Here is a 15,011-nt window from a genome sequence, read left to right on the forward strand (position 1 = left end):
GCATTCTGCAAATTTGTCATGGTCCTTTTCGAGAATGCTCTACAAAAAATACTCGGTTTCTTAATTGCCATGACTGAGAGCGACATCTTATTCAATGCTTCTGCTGTGCGTGGAATGGAACTGAAGCTCAATGTTATTTTGCTCAATTAACCACTTGAAATTATCGATTAGTGACAAAATTTTCCCTGGCTTTCCCGTCCTCACCAGCTTGTGGTGCTGTGGCTTAGTTGGTTAAAGTGCCTGTCTAGTAAACAGGAGATCCTGAGTTCAAATCTCAGCAGTGCCTTCTTTTCATCTTCTCAGTATGAAGCTTTCCATCCTCATAGTGGGACAACATCAAATTGGCCTTTGCTAAGTCTCTGTGATAGTGCAATAGTGGGAGTAAGAATCTGCTATAAGTGCTAAAGAGGAAGAAATATGGAATCAAGCATGAAAAAAGTAAAACCAGTGGATTTTATTTTACTATTTTGAAATGCCTCCTCCTTACGTATCTGACTCTCTAAGCAAAGTTTGATAGCAGCCCTCTTGAATGGTAGAAGATATAATCTTTCATGTTTGAAGAATTCATTGCTTGGGCAGAAAATAAAACCTTGAGCTGGAAACTTAAAAGAATCAGAAAAGAAATAGGACAGATTGAATTCAAATCCATGCATGCATAGCTCAATCTCTTAACTGCATTGTTAATGTACCATCTTAACTACGCAGCCAACTTGCCTGCATGAACATGTAGAAACCAGACGATAGTACTATAGCAGCTTTCTTGAAAGAGAAAAGAATCAACTTTCATGCTTGAAGTATACACCATTTTGCCTAAAAATTAAAGCCAATCTTGTCAAAGTGAAAGAAGCAGATTATACCGATGAGGATGGGATTCAAACCCATGCATGCAGAGCACAATGGATTAGCAGTCCATCGCCTTAACCACTCGGCCCCCTCGTCTACATGACCAAGTTAAAATTAGGAGGTTTGATCTCATGAGGATTTTAAGCTGTCAGGGTGTTTTTGCTGAAGATTGTATAAAGGCTTTTGGCAGTGTGGCCTCATCTCATCTCCTAGAGTATCTATTGTCTAAAGTTAGATTAGGACAAACCATATCAGAAATGAACCAGTGCAAAGGGTTTTAATAGCAACTTATCAATCATTCCTAATTGTTTCTACTTTGGCACTGCAGTGGCATTCTTTCAATCTGTCTATTCTGTCTCATGACTGGGAAGCAAAACAAGTCCCAATTTCCAGCTGTGATAAAAGATGGATCATTTAATTATGGAACTTCAAATCCCAAGCCCTTGTTCTCGATACAGCTTCTGTCGCATTCTGCAAATTTGTCATGGTCCTTTTCGAGAATGCTCTACAAAAAATACTCGGTTTCTTAATTGCCATGACTGAGAGCGACATCTTATTCAATGCTTCTGCTGTGCGTGGAATGGAACTGAAGCTCAATGTTATTTTGCTCAATTAACCACTTGAAATTATCGATTAGTGACAAAATTTTCCCTGGCTTTCCCGTCCTCACCAGCTTGTGGTGCTGTGGCTTAGTTGGTTAAAGTGCCTGTCTAGTAAACAGGAGATCCTGAGTTCAAATCTCAGCAGTGCCTTCTTTTCATCTTCTCAGTATGAAGCTTTCCATCCTCATAGTGGGACAACATCAAATTGGCCTTTGCTAAGTCTCTGTGATAGTGCAATAGTGGGAGTAAGAATCTGCTATAAGTGCTAAAGAGGAAGAAATATGGAATCAAGCATGAAAAAAGTAAAACCAGTGGATTTTATTTTACTATTTTGAAATGCCTCCTCCTTACGTATCTGACTCTCTAAGCAAAGTTTGATAGCAGCCCTCTTGAATGGTAGAAGATATAATCTTTCATGTTTGAAGAATTCATTGCTTGGGCAGAAAATAAAACCTTGAGCTGGAAACTTAAAAGAATCAGAAAAGAAATAGGACAGATTGAATTCAAATCCATGCATGCATAGCTCAATCTCTTAACTGCATTGTTAATGTACCATCTTAACTACGCAGCCAACTTGCCTGCATGAACATGTAGAAACCAGACGATAGTACTATAGCAGCTTTCTTGAAAGAGAAAAGAATCAACTTTCATGCTTGAAGTATACACCATTTTGCCTAAAATGAAAGCCAATCTTGTCAAATGGAAAGAAGCAGATTATACCGACGAGGATGGGACTTGAACCCATGAATGCAGAGCACAATGGATTAGCAGTCCATCGCCTTAACCACTCGGCCACCTCGTCTACATGACCAAGTCTAAATTAGGAGGTAAGATCTCATGAGGATTTTAAGCTGTCAGGGTGTTTTTGCTGAAGATTGTATAAAGGCTTTTGGCAGTGTGGCCTCATCTCATCTCCTAGAGTATCTATTGTCTAAAGTTAGATTAGGACAAACTTTATCAGAAATGAACCAGTGCAAAGGGTTTTAATAGCAACTTATCAATCATTCCTAATTGTTTCTACTTTTGGCACTGCAGCGGCATTCTTTCAATCTGTCTATTCTGTCTCATGACTGGGAAGCAAAACAAGTCCCAATTTCCAGCTGTGATAAAAGATGGATCATTTAATTATGGAACTTCAAATCCCAAGCCCTTGTTCTCGATACAGCTTCTGTCGCATTCTGCAAATTTGTCATGGTCCTTTTCGAGAATGCTCTTCAAAAAATACTCGGTTTCTTAATTGCCATGACTGAGAGCGACATCTTATTCAATGCTTCTGCTGTGCGTGGAATGGAACTGAAGCTCAATGTTGTTTTGCTCAATTAACCACTTGAAATTATCGATTAGTGACTAAATCTTCCCTGGCTTTCCCGTCCTCACCAGCTTGTGGTGCTGTGGCTTAGTTGGTTAAAGCGCCTGTCTAGTAAACAGGAGATCCTGAGTTCAAATCTCAGCAGTGCCTTCTTTTCATCTTCTCAGTATGAAGCTTTCCATCCTCATAGTGGGACAACATCAAATTGGCCTTTGCTAAGTCTCTGTGATAGTGCAATAGTGGGAGTAAGAATCTGCTATAAGTGCTAAAGAGGAAGAAATATGGAATCAAGCATGAAAAAAGTAAAACCAGTGGATTTTATTTTACTATTTTGAAATGCCTCCTCCTTACGTATCTGACTCTCTAAGCAAAGTTTGATAGCAGCCTTCTTGAATGGTAGAAGATATAATCTTTCATGTTTGAAGAATTCATTGCTTGGGCAGAAAATAAAACCTTGAGCTGGAAACTTAAAAGAATCAGAAAAGAAATAGGACAGATTGAATTCAAATCCATGCATGCATAGCTCAATCTCTTAACTGCATTGTTAATGTACCATCTTAACTACGCAGCCAACTTGCCTGCATGAACATGTAGAAACCAGACGATAGTACTATAGCAGCTTTCTTGAAAGAGAAAAGAATCAACTTTCATGCTTGAAGTATACACCATTTTGCCTAAAATGAAAGCCAATCTTGTCAAATGGAAAGAAGCAGATTATACCGACGAGGATGGGACTTGAACCCATGAATGCAGAGCACAATGGATTAGCAGTCCATCGCCTTAACCACTCGGCCACCTCGTCTACATGACCAAGTCTAAATTAGGAGGTAAGATCTCATGAGGATTTTAAGCTGTCAGGGTGTTTTTGCTGAAGATTGTATAAAGGCTTTTGGCAGTGTGGCCTCATCTCATCTCCTAGAGTATCTATTGTCTAAAGTTAGATTAGGACAAACTTTATCAGAAATGAACCAGTGCAAAGGGTTTTAATAGCAACTTATCAATCATTCCTAATTGTTTCTACTTTTGGCACTGCAGCGGCATTCTTTCAATCTGTCTATTCTGTCTCATGACTGGGAAGCAAAACAAGTCCCAATTTCCAGCTGTGATAAAAGATGGATCATTTAATTATGGAACTTCAAATCCCAAGCCCTTGTTCTCGATACAGCTTCTGTCGCATTCTGCAAATTTGTCATGGTCCTTTTCGAGAATGCTCTTCAAAAAATACTCGGTTTCTTAATTGCCATGACTGAGAGCGACATCTTATTCAATGCTTCTGCTGTGCGTGGAATGGAACTGAAGCTCAATGTTGTTTTGCTCAATTAACCACTTGAAATTATCGATTAGTGACTAAATCTTCCCTGGCTTTCCCGTCCTCTCCAGCTTGTGGTTCTGTGGCTTAGTTGGTTAAAGCGCCTGTCTAGTAAACAGGAGATCCTGAGTTCAAATCTCAGCAGTGCCTTCTTTTCATCTTCTCAGTATGAAGCTTTCTATCCTCATAGTGGGACAACATCAAATTGGCCTTTGCTAAGTCTCTGTGATAGTGCAATAGTGGGAGTAAGAATCTGCTATCAGTGCTAAAGAGGAAGAAAGATGGAATCAAGCATGAAAAAAGTAAAACCAGTGGATTTTATTTTACTATTTTGAAATGCCTCCTCCTTACGTATCTGACTCTCTAAGCAAAGTTTGATAGCAGCCTTCTTGAATGGTAGAAGATATAATCTTTCATGTTTGAAGAATTCATTGCTTGGGCAGAAAATAAAACCTTGAGCTGGAAACTTAAAAGAATCAGAAAAGAAATAGGACAGATTGAATTCAAATCCATGCATGCATAGCTCAATCTCTTAACTGCATTGTTAATGTACCATCTTAACTACGCAGCCAACTTGCCTGCATGAACATGTAGAAACCAGACGATAGTACTATAGCAGCTTTCTTGAAAGAGAAAAGAATCAACTTTCATGCTTGAAGTATACACCATTTTGCCTAAAATGAAAGCCAATCTTGTCAAATGGAAAGAAGCAGATTATACCGACGAGGATGGGACTTGAACCCATGAATGCAGAGCACAATGGATTAGCAGTCCATCGCCTTAACCACTCGGCCACCTCGTCTACATGACCAAGTCTAAATTAGGAGGTAAGATCTCATGAGGATTTTAAGCTGTCAGGGTGTTTTTGCTGAAGATTGTATAAAGGCTTTTGGCAGTGTGGCCTCATCTCATCTCCTAGAGTATCTATTGTCTAAAGTTAGATTAGGACAAACTTTATCAGAAATGAACCAGTGCAAAGGGTTTTAATAGCAACTTATCAATCATTCCTAATTGTTTCTACTTTTGGCACTGCAGCGGCATTCTTTCAATCTGTCTATTCTGTCTCATGACTGGGAAGCAAAACAAGTCCCAATTTCCAGCTGTGATAAAAGATGGATCATTTAATTATGGAACTTCAAATCCCAAGCCCTTGTTCTCGATACAGCTTCTGTCGCATTCTGCAAATTTGTCATGGTCCTTTTCGAGAATGCTCTTCAAAAAATACTCGGTTTCTTAATTGCCATGACTGAGAGCGACATCTTATTCAATGCTTCTGCTGTGCGTGGAATGGAACTGAAGCTCAATGTTGTTTTGCTCAATTAACCACTTGAAATTATCGATTAGTGACTAAATCTTCCCTGGCTTTCCCGTCCTCTCCAGCTTGTGGTTCTGTGGCTTAGTTGGTTAAAGCGCCTGTCTAGTAAACAGGAGATCCTGAGTTCAAATCTCAGCAGTGCCTTCTTTTCATCTTCTCAGTATGAAGCTTTCTATCCTCATAGTGGGACAACATCAAATTGGCCTTTGCTAAGTCTCTGTGATAGTGCAATAGTGGGAGTAAGAATCTGCTATCAGTGCTAAAGAGGAAGAAAGATGGAATCAAGCATGAAAAAAGTAAAACCAGTGGATTTTATTTTACTATTTTGAAATGCCTCCTCCTTACGTATCTGACTCTCTAAGCAAAGTTTGATAGCAGCCTTCTTGAATGGTAGAAGATATAATCTTTCATGTTTGAAGAATTCATTGCTTGGGCAGAAAATAAAACCTTGAGCTGGAAACTTAAAAGAATCAGAAAAGAAATAGGACAGATTGAATTCAAATCCATGCATGCATAGCTCAATCTCTTAACTGCATTGTTAATGTACCATCTTAACTACGCAGCCAACTTGCCTGCATGAACATGTAGAAACCAGACGATAGTACTATAGCAGCTTTCTTGAAAGAGAAAAGAATCAACTTTCATGCTTGAAGTATACACCATTTTGCCTAAAATGAAAGCCAATCTTGTCAAATGGAAAGAAGCAGATTATACCGACGAGGATGGGACTTGAACCCATGAATGCAGAGCACAATGGATTAGCAGTCCATCGCCTTAACCACTCGGCCACCTCGTCTACATGACCAAGTCTAAATTAGGAGGTAAGATCTCATGAGGATTTTAAGCTGTCAGGGTGTTTTTGCTGATGATTGTATAAAGGCTTTTGGCAGTGTGGCCTCATCTCATCTCCTAGAGTATCTATTGTCTAAAGTTAGATTAGGACAAACTTTATCAGAAATGAACCAGTGCAAAGGGTTTTAATAGCAACTTATCAATCATTCCTAATTGTTTCTACTTTTGGCACTGCAGCGGCATTCTTTCAATCTGTCTATTCTGTCTCATGACTGGGAAGCAAAACAAGTCCCAATTTCCAGCTGTGATAAAAGATGGATCATTTAATTATGGAACTTCAAATCCCAAGCCCTTGTTCTCGATACAGCTTCTGTCGCATTCTGCAAATTTGTCATGGTCCTTTTCGAGAATGCTCTTCAAAAAATACTCGGTTTCTTAATTGCCATGACTGAGAGCGACATCTTATTCAATGCTTCTGCTGTGCGTGGAATGGAACTGAAGCTCAATGTTGTTTTGCTCAATTAACCACTTGAAATTATCGATTAGTGACTAAATCTTCCCTGGCTTTCCCGTCCTCACCAGCTTGTGGTTCTGTGGCTTAGTTGGTTAAAGCGCCTGTCTAGTAAACAGGAGATCCTGAGTTCAAATCTCAGCAGTGCCTTCTTTTCATCTTCTCAGTATGAAGCTTTCTATCCTCATAGTGGGACAACATCAAATTGGCCTTTGCTAAGTCTCTGTGATAGTGCAATAGTGGGAGTAAGAATCTGCTATCAGTGCTAAAGAGGAAGAAAGATGGAATCAAGCATGAAAAAAGTAAAACCAGTGGATTTTATTTTACTATTTTGAAATGCCTCCTCCTTACGTATCTGACTCTCTAAGCAAAGTTTGATAGCAGCCTTCTTGAATGGTAGAAGATTTAAACTTTCATGTTTGAAGAATTCATTGCTTGGGCAGAAAATAAAACCTTGAGCTGGAAACTTAAAAGAATCAGAAAAGAAATAGGACAGATTGAATTCAAAGCCATGCATGCATAGCTCAATCTCTTAACTGCATTGTTAATGTATCATCTTAACTATGCAGCCAACTTGCCTGCATGAACATGTAGAAACCAGACGATAGTACTCTAGCAGCTTTCTTGAAAGAGAAAAGAATCAACTTTCATGCTTGAAGTATACACCATTTTGCCTAAAAATGAAAGTCAATCTTGTCAAAGTGAAAGAAGCAGATTATACCGATGAGGATGAGATTCAAACCCATGCATGCAGAGCACAATGGATTAGCAGTCCATCGCCTTAACCACTCGGCCCCCTCGTCTACATGACCAAGTTAAAATTAGGAGGTAAGATCTCATGAGGATTTTAAGCTGTCAGGGTGTTTTTGCTGAAGATTGTATAAAGGCTTTTGGCAGTGTGGCCTCATCTCATCTCCTAGAGTATCTATTGTCTAAAGTTAGATTAGGACAAACCTTATCAGAAATGAACCAGTGCAAAGGGTTTTAATAGCAACTTATCAATCATTCCTAATTGTTTCTACTTTTGGCACTGCAGCGGCATTCTTTCAATCTGTCTATTCTGTCTCATGACTGGGAAGCAAAACAAGTCCCAATTTCCAGCTGTGATAAAAGATGGATCATTTAATTATGGAACTTCAAATCCCAAGCCCTTGTTCTCGATACAGCTTCTGTCGCATTCTGCAAATTTGTCATGGTCCTTTTCGAGAATGCTCTTCAAAAAATACTCGGTTTCTTAATTGCCATGACTGAGAGCGACATCTTATTCAATGCTTCTGCTGTGCGTGGAATGGAACTGAAGCTCAATGTTGTTTTGCTCAATTAACCACTTGAAATTATCGATTAGTGACTAAATCTTCCCTGGCTTTCCTGTCCTCACCAGCTTGTGGTGCTGTGGCTTAGTTGGTTAAAGCGCCTGTCTAGTAAACAGGAGATCCTGAGTTCAAATCACAGCAGTGCCTTCTTTTCATCTTCTCAGTATGAAGCTTTCTATCCTCATAGTGGGACTACATCAAATTGGCCTTTGCTAAGTCTCTGTGATAGTGCAATAGTGGGAGTAAGAATCTGCTATAAGTGCTAAAGAGGAAGAAAGATGGAATCAAGCATGAAAAAAGTAAAACCAGTGGATTTTATTTTACTATTTTGAAATGCCTCCTCCTTACGTATCTGACTCTCTAAGCAAAGTTTGATAGCAGCCTTCTTGAATGGTAGAAGATTTAAACTTTCATGTTTGAAGAATTCATTGCTTGGGCAGAAAATAAAACCTTGAGCTGGAAACTTAAAAGAATCAGAAAACAAATAGGACAGATTGAATTCAAAGCCATGCATGCATAGCTCAATCTCTTAACTGCATTGTTAATGTACCATCTTAACTACGCAGCCAACTTGCCTGCATGAACATGTAGAAACCAGACGATAGTACTATAGCAGCTTTCTTGAAAGAGAAAAGAATCAACTTTCATGCTTGAAGTATACACCATTTTGCCTAAAATGAAAGCCAATCTTGTCAAATGGAAAGAAGCAGATTATACCGACAAGGATGGGACTCAAACCCATGCATGCAGAGCACAATGGATTAGCAGTCCATCGCCTTAACCATTCGGCCACCTCGTCTACATGACCAAGTCTAAATTAGGAGGTAAGATCTCATGAGGATTTTAAGCTGTCATGGTGTTTTTGCTGAAGATTGTATAAAGGCTTTTGGCAGTGTGGCCTCATCTCATCTCCTAGAGTATCTATTGTCTAAAGTTAGATTAGGACAAACCTTATCAGAAATGAACCAGTGCAAAGGGTTTTAATAGCAACTTATCAATCATTCCTAATTGTTTCTACTTTTGGCACTGCAGCGGCATTCTTTCAATCTGTCTATTCTGTCTCATGACTGGGAAGCAAAACAAGTCCCAATTTCCAGCTGTGATAAAAGATGGATCATTTAATTATGGAACTTCAAATCCCAAGCCCTTGTTCTCGATACAGCTTCTGTCGCATTCTGCAAATTTGTCATGGTCCTTTTCGAGAATGCTCTTCAAAAAATACTCGGTTTCTTAATTGCCATGACTGAGAGCGACATCTTATTCAATGCTTCTGCTGTGCGTGGAATGGAACTGAAGCTCAATGTTGTTTTGCTCAATTAACCACTTGAAATTATCGATTAGTGACTAAATCTTCCCTGGCTTTCCCGTCCTCACCAGCTTGTGGTGCTGTGGCTTAGTTGGTTAAAGCGCCTGTCTAGTAAACAGGAGATCCTGAGTTCAAATCTCAGCAGTGCCTTCTTTTCATCTTCTCAGTATGAAGCTTTCTATCCTCATAGTGGGACAACATCAAATTGGCCTTTGCTAAGTCTCTGTGATAGTGCAATAGTGGGAGTAAGAATCTGCTATCAGTGCTAAAGAGGAAGAAAGATGGAATCAAGCATGAAAAAAGTAAAACCAGTGGATTTTATTTTACTATTTTGAAATGCCTCCTCCTTACGTATCTGACTCTCTAAGCAAAGTTTGATAGCAGCCTTCTTGAATGGTAGAAGATTTAAACTTTCATGTTTGAAGAATTCATTGCTTGGGCAGAAAATAAAACCTTGAGCTGGAAACTTAAAAGAATCAGAAAAGAAATAGGACAGATTGAATTCAAAGCCATGCATGCATAGCTCAATCTCTTAACTGCATTGTTAATGTATCATCTTAACTATGCAGCCAACTTGCCTGCATGAACATGTAGAAACCAGACGATAGTACTCTAGCAGCTTTCTTGAAAGAGAAAAGAATCAACTTTCATGCTTGAAGTATACACCATTTTGCCTAAAAATGAAAGTCAATCTTGTCAAAGTGAAAGAAGCAGATTATACCAATGAGGATGAGATTCAAACCCATGCATGCAGAGCACAATGGATTAGCAGTCCATCGCCTTAACCACTCGGCCCCCTCGTCTACATGACCAAGTTAAAATTAGGAGGTAAGATCTCATGAGGATTTTAAGCTGTCAGGGTGTTTTTGCTGAAGATTGTATAAAGGCTTTTGGCAGTGTGGCCTCATCTCATCTCCTAGAGTATCTATTGTCTAAAGTTAGATTAGGACAAACCTTATCAGAAATGAACCAGTGCAAAGGGTTTTAATAGCAACTTATCAATCATTCCTAATTGTTTCTACTTTTGGCACTGCAGCGGCATTCTTTCAATCTGTCTATTCTGTCTCATGACTGGGAAGCAAAACAAGTCCCAATTTCCAGCTGTGATAAAAGATGGATCATTTAATTATGGAACTTCAAATCCCAAGCCCTTGTTCTCGATACAGCTTCTGTCGCATTCTGCAAATTTGTCATGGTCCTTTTCGAGAATGCTCTTCAAAAAATACTCGGTTTCTTAATTGCCATGACTGAGAGCGACATCTTATTCAATGCTTCTGCTGTGCGTGGAATGGAACTGAAGCTCAATGTTGTTTTGCTCAATTAACCACTTGAAATTATCGATTAGTGACTAAATCTTCCCTGGCTTTCCCGTCCTCACCAGCTTGTGGTTCTGTGGCTTAGTTGGTTAAAGCGCCTGTCTAGTAAACAGGAGATCCTGAGTTCAAATCTCAGCAGTGCCTTCTTTTCATCTTCTCAGTATGAAGCTTTCTATCCTCATAGTGGGACTACATCAAATTGGCCTTTGCTAAGTCTCTGTGATAGTGCAATAGTGGGAGTAAGAATCTGCTATAAGTGCTAAAGAGGAAGAAAGATGGAATCAAGCATGAAAAAAGTAAAACCAGTGGATTTTATTTTACTATTTTGAAATGCCTCCTCCTTACGTATCTGACTCTCTAAGCAAAGTTTGATAGCAGCCTTCTTGAATGGTAGAAGATTTAAACTTTCATGTTTGAAGAATTCATTGCTTGGGCAGAAAATAAAACCTTGAGCTGGAAACTTAAAAGAATCAGAAAACAAATAGGACAGATTGAATTCAAAGCCATGCATGCATAGCTCAATCTCTTAACTGCATTGTTAATGTACCATCTTAACTACGCAGCCAACTTGCCTGCATGAACATGTAGAAACCAGACGATAGTACTATAGCAGCTTTCTTGAAAGAGAAAAGAATCAACTTTCATGCTTGAAGTATACACCATTTTGCCTAAAATGAAAGCCAATCTTGTCAAATGGAAAGAAGCAGATTATACCGACAAGGATGGGACTCAAACCCATGCATGCAGAGCACAATGGATTAGCAGTCCATCGCCTTAACCATTCGGCCACCTCGTCTACATGACCAAGTCTAAATTAGGAGGTAAGATCTCATGAGGATTTTAAGCTGTCATGGTGTTTTTGCTGAAGATTGTATAAAGGCTTTTGGCAGTGTGGCCTCATCTCATCTCCTAGAGTATCTATTGTCTAAAGTTAGATTAGGACAAACCTTATCAGAAATGAACCAGTGCAAAGGGTTTTAATAGCAACTTATCAATCATTCCTAATTGTTTCTACTTTTGGCACTGCAGCGGCATTCTTTCAATCTGTCTATTCTGTCTCATGACTGGGAAGCAAAACAAGTCCCAATTTCCAGCTGTGATAAAAGATGGATCATTTAATTATGGAACTTCAAATCCCAAGCCCTTGTTCTCGATACAGCTTCTGTCGCATTCTGCAAATTTGTCATGGTCCTTTTCGAGAATGCTCTTCAAAAAATACTCGGTTTCTTAATTGCCATGACTGAGAGCGACATCTTATTCAATGCTTCTGCTGTGCGTGGAATGGAACTGAAGCTCAATGTTGTTTTGCTCAATTAACCACTTGAAATTATCGATTAGTGACTAAATCTTCCCTGGCTTTCCCGTCCTCACCAGCTTGTGGTGCTGTGGCTTAGTTGGTTAAAGCGCCTGTCTAGTAAACAGGAGATCCTGAGTTCAAATCTCAGCAGTGCCTTCTTTTCATCTTCTCAGTATGAAGCTTTCTATCCTCATAGTGGGACAACATCAAATTGGCCTTTGCTAAGTCTCTGTGATAGTGCAATAGTGGGAGTAAGAATCTGCTATAAGTGCTAAAGAGGAAGAAAGATGGAATCAAGCATGAAAAAAGTAAAACCAGTGGATTTTATTTTACTATTTTGAAATGCCTCCTCCTTACGTATCTGACTCTCTAAGCAAAGTTTGATAGCAGCCTTCTTGAATGGTAGAAGATTTAAACTTTCATGTTTGAAGAATTCATTGCTTGGGCAGAAAATAAAACCTTGAGCTGGAAACTTAAAAGAATCAGAAAAGAAATAGGACAGATTGAATTCAAAGCCATGCATGCATAGCTCAATCTCTTAACTGCATTGTTAATGTACCATCTTAACTACGCAGCCAACTTGCCTGCATGAACATGTAGAAACCAGACGATAGTACTATAGCAGCTTTCTTGAAAGAGAAAAGAATCAACTTTCATGCTTGAAGTATACACCATTTTGCCTAAAATGAAAGCCAATCTTGTCAAATGGAAAGAAGCAGATTATACCGACGAGGATGGGATTCGAACCCATGCATGCAGAGCACAATGGATTAGCAGTCCATCGCCTTAACCACTCGGCCACCTCGTCTACATGACCAAGTCTAAATTAGGAGGTAAGATCTCATGAGGATTTTAAGCTGTCAGGGTGTTTTTGCTGAAGATTGTATAAAGGCTTTTGGCAGTGTGGCCTCATCTCATCTCCTAGAGTATCTATTGTCTAAAGTTAGATTAGGACAAACCTTATCAGAAATGAACCAGTGCAAAGGGTTTTAATAGCAACTTATCAATCATTCCTAATTGTTTCTACTTTTGGCACTGCAGCGGCATTCTTTCAATCTGTCTATTCTGTCTCATGACTGGGAAGCAAAACAAGTCCCAATTTCCAGCTGTGATAAAAGATGGATCATTTAATTATGGAACTTCAAATCCCAAGCCTTTGTTCTCGATACAGCTTCTGTCGCATTCTGCAAATTTGTCATGGTCCTTTTCGAGAATGCTCTTCAAAAAATACTCGGTTTCTTAATTGCCATGACTGAGAGCGACATCTTATTCAATGCTTCTGCTGTGCGTGGAATGGAACTGAAGCTCAATGTTGTTTTGCTCAATTAACCACTTGAAATTATCGATTAGTGACTAAATCTTCCCTGGCTTTCCTGTCCTCACCAGCTTGTGGTGCTGTGGCTTAGTTGGTTAAAGCGCCTGTCTAGTAAACAGGAGATCCTGAGTTCAAATCTCAGCAGTGCCTTCTTTTCATCTTCTCAGTATGAAGCTTTCTATCCTCATAGTGGGACAACATCAAATTGGCCTTTGCTAAGTCTCTGTGATAGTGCAATAGTGGGAGTAAGAATCTGCTATCAGTGCTAAAGAGGAAGAAAGATGGAATCAAGCATGAAAAAAGTAAAACCAGTGGATTTTATTTTACTATTTTGAAATGCCTCCTCCTTACGTATCTGACTCTCTAAGCAAAGTTTGATAGCAGCCTTCTTGAATGGTAGAAGATTTAAACTTTCATGTTTGAAGAATTCATTGCTTGGGCAGAAAATAAAACCTTGAGCTGGAAACTTAAAAGAATCAGAAAACAAATAGGACAGATTGAATTCAAAGCCATGCATGCATAGCTCAATCTCTTAACTGCATTGTTAATGTACCATCTTAACTACGCAGCCAACTTGCCTGCATGAACATGTAGAAACCAGACGATAGTACTATAGCAGCTTTCTTGAAAGAGAAAAGAATCAACTTTCATGCTTGAAGTATACACCATTTTGCCTAAAAATGAAAGTCAATCTTGTCAAAGTGAAAGAAGCAGATTATACCGATGAGGATGAGATTCAAACCCATGCATGCAGAGCACAATGGATTAGCAGTCCATCGCCTTAACCACTCGGCCCCCTCGTCTACATGACCAAGTTAAAATTAGGAGGTAAGATCTCATGAGGATTTTAAGCTGTCAGGGTGTTTTTGCTGAAGATTGTATAAAGGCTTTTGGCAGTGTGGCCTCATCTCATCTCCTAGAGTATCTATTGTCTAAAGTTAGATTAGGACAAACCTTATCAGAAATGAACCAGTGCAAAGGGTTTTAATAGCAACTTATCAATCATTCCTAATTGTTTCTACTTTTGGCACTGCAGCGGCATTCTTTCAATCTGTCTATTCTGTCTCATGACTGGGAAGCAAAACAAGTCCCAATTTCCAGCTGTGATAAAAGATGGATCATTTAATTATGGAACTTCAAATCCCAAGCCCTTGTTCTCGATACAGCTTCTGTCGCATTCTGCAAATTTGTCATGGTCCTTTTCGAGAATGCTCTTCAAAAAATACTCGGTTTCTTAATTGCCATGACTGAGAGCGACATCTTATTCAATGCTTCTGCTGTGCGTGGAATGGAACTGAAGCTCAATGTTGTTTTGCTCAATTAACCACTTGAAATTATCGATTAGTGACTAAATCTTCCCTGGCTTTCCCGTCCTCACCAGCTTGTGGTGCTGTGGCTTAGTTGGTTAAAGCACCTGTCTAGTAAACAGGAGATCCTGAGTTCAAATCTCAGCAGTGCCTTCTTTTCATCTTCTCAGTATGAAGCTTTCTATCCTCATAGTGGGACAACATCAAATTGGCCTTTGCTAAGTCTCTGTGATAGTGCAATAGTGGGAGTAAGAATCTGCTATAAGTGCTAAAGAGGAAGAAAGATGGAATCAAGCATGAAAAAAGTAAAACCAGTGGATTTTATTTTACTATTTTGAAATGCCTCCTCCTTACGTATCTGACTCTCTAAGCAAAGTTTGATAGCAGCCTTCTTGAATGGTAGAAGATTTAAACTTTCATGTTTGAAGAATTCATTGCTTGGGCAGAAAATAAAACCTTGAGCTGGAAACTTAAAA

General features: G+C 39.2%; 19 non-coding genes across 19 annotated transcripts; 12 read left to right on the forward strand and 7 right to left on the reverse strand.

Annotated features, from left to right (window-relative positions):
- The first annotated feature begins 212 nt into the window (after positions 1–212).
- TRNAT-AGU (transfer RNA threonine (anticodon AGU)) lies at positions 213–286 on the forward strand. The gene has a single exon. It is a non-coding gene; the product is annotated as a tRNA-Thr (tRNA).
- Positions 287–1,521: 1,235 nt separating this feature from the next.
- Positions 1,522–1,595, forward strand: TRNAT-AGU (transfer RNA threonine (anticodon AGU)). The gene has a single exon. It is a non-coding gene; the product is annotated as a tRNA-Thr (tRNA).
- A 570-nt stretch (positions 1,596–2,165) lies between these two features.
- Positions 2,166–2,247, reverse strand: TRNAS-GCU (transfer RNA serine (anticodon GCU)). Its single transcript has one exon. It is a non-coding gene; the product is annotated as a tRNA-Ser (tRNA).
- A 583-nt stretch (positions 2,248–2,830) lies between these two features.
- TRNAT-AGU (transfer RNA threonine (anticodon AGU)) lies at positions 2,831–2,904 on the forward strand. Its single transcript has one exon. It is a non-coding gene; the product is annotated as a tRNA-Thr (tRNA).
- Positions 2,905–3,474: 570 nt separating this feature from the next.
- On the reverse strand, positions 3,475–3,556 carry TRNAS-GCU (transfer RNA serine (anticodon GCU)). Its single transcript has one exon. It is a non-coding gene; the product is annotated as a tRNA-Ser (tRNA).
- Positions 3,557–4,139: 583 nt separating this feature from the next.
- Positions 4,140–4,213, forward strand: TRNAT-AGU (transfer RNA threonine (anticodon AGU)). Its single transcript has one exon. It is a non-coding gene; the product is annotated as a tRNA-Thr (tRNA).
- A 570-nt stretch (positions 4,214–4,783) lies between these two features.
- TRNAS-GCU (transfer RNA serine (anticodon GCU)) lies at positions 4,784–4,865 on the reverse strand. The gene has a single exon. It is a non-coding gene; the product is annotated as a tRNA-Ser (tRNA).
- Positions 4,866–5,448: 583 nt separating this feature from the next.
- TRNAT-AGU (transfer RNA threonine (anticodon AGU)) lies at positions 5,449–5,522 on the forward strand. The gene has a single exon. It is a non-coding gene; the product is annotated as a tRNA-Thr (tRNA).
- Positions 5,523–6,092: 570 nt separating this feature from the next.
- On the reverse strand, positions 6,093–6,174 carry TRNAS-GCU (transfer RNA serine (anticodon GCU)). Its single transcript has one exon. It is a non-coding gene; the product is annotated as a tRNA-Ser (tRNA).
- Positions 6,175–6,757: 583 nt separating this feature from the next.
- TRNAT-AGU (transfer RNA threonine (anticodon AGU)) lies at positions 6,758–6,831 on the forward strand. The gene has a single exon. It is a non-coding gene; the product is annotated as a tRNA-Thr (tRNA).
- A 1,236-nt stretch (positions 6,832–8,067) lies between these two features.
- On the forward strand, positions 8,068–8,141 carry TRNAT-AGU (transfer RNA threonine (anticodon AGU)). The gene has a single exon. It is a non-coding gene; the product is annotated as a tRNA-Thr (tRNA).
- A 570-nt stretch (positions 8,142–8,711) lies between these two features.
- Positions 8,712–8,793, reverse strand: TRNAS-GCU (transfer RNA serine (anticodon GCU)). The gene has a single exon. It is a non-coding gene; the product is annotated as a tRNA-Ser (tRNA).
- A 583-nt stretch (positions 8,794–9,376) lies between these two features.
- TRNAT-AGU (transfer RNA threonine (anticodon AGU)) lies at positions 9,377–9,450 on the forward strand. The gene has a single exon. It is a non-coding gene; the product is annotated as a tRNA-Thr (tRNA).
- Positions 9,451–10,686: 1,236 nt separating this feature from the next.
- Positions 10,687–10,760, forward strand: TRNAT-AGU (transfer RNA threonine (anticodon AGU)). Its single transcript has one exon. It is a non-coding gene; the product is annotated as a tRNA-Thr (tRNA).
- Positions 10,761–11,330: 570 nt separating this feature from the next.
- On the reverse strand, positions 11,331–11,412 carry TRNAS-GCU (transfer RNA serine (anticodon GCU)). The gene has a single exon. It is a non-coding gene; the product is annotated as a tRNA-Ser (tRNA).
- A 583-nt stretch (positions 11,413–11,995) lies between these two features.
- Positions 11,996–12,069, forward strand: TRNAT-AGU (transfer RNA threonine (anticodon AGU)). The gene has a single exon. It is a non-coding gene; the product is annotated as a tRNA-Thr (tRNA).
- Positions 12,070–12,639: 570 nt separating this feature from the next.
- On the reverse strand, positions 12,640–12,721 carry TRNAS-GCU (transfer RNA serine (anticodon GCU)). Its single transcript has one exon. It is a non-coding gene; the product is annotated as a tRNA-Ser (tRNA).
- Positions 12,722–13,304: 583 nt separating this feature from the next.
- On the forward strand, positions 13,305–13,378 carry TRNAT-AGU (transfer RNA threonine (anticodon AGU)). The gene has a single exon. It is a non-coding gene; the product is annotated as a tRNA-Thr (tRNA).
- Positions 13,379–14,614: 1,236 nt separating this feature from the next.
- Positions 14,615–14,688, forward strand: TRNAT-AGU (transfer RNA threonine (anticodon AGU)). Its single transcript has one exon. It is a non-coding gene; the product is annotated as a tRNA-Thr (tRNA).
- The last annotated feature ends 323 nt before the right edge of the window (positions 14,689–15,011 follow it).

The sequence above is a fragment of the Phyllobates terribilis genome, unplaced genomic scaffold, assembly GCF_046119375.1.
Source record: "Phyllobates terribilis strain yellow unplaced genomic scaffold, ASM4611937v1 Scaffold_9__5_contigs__length_417890890, whole genome shotgun sequence".
Lineage (NCBI taxonomy): Eukaryota > Metazoa > Chordata > Amphibia > Anura > Dendrobatidae > Phyllobates > Phyllobates terribilis.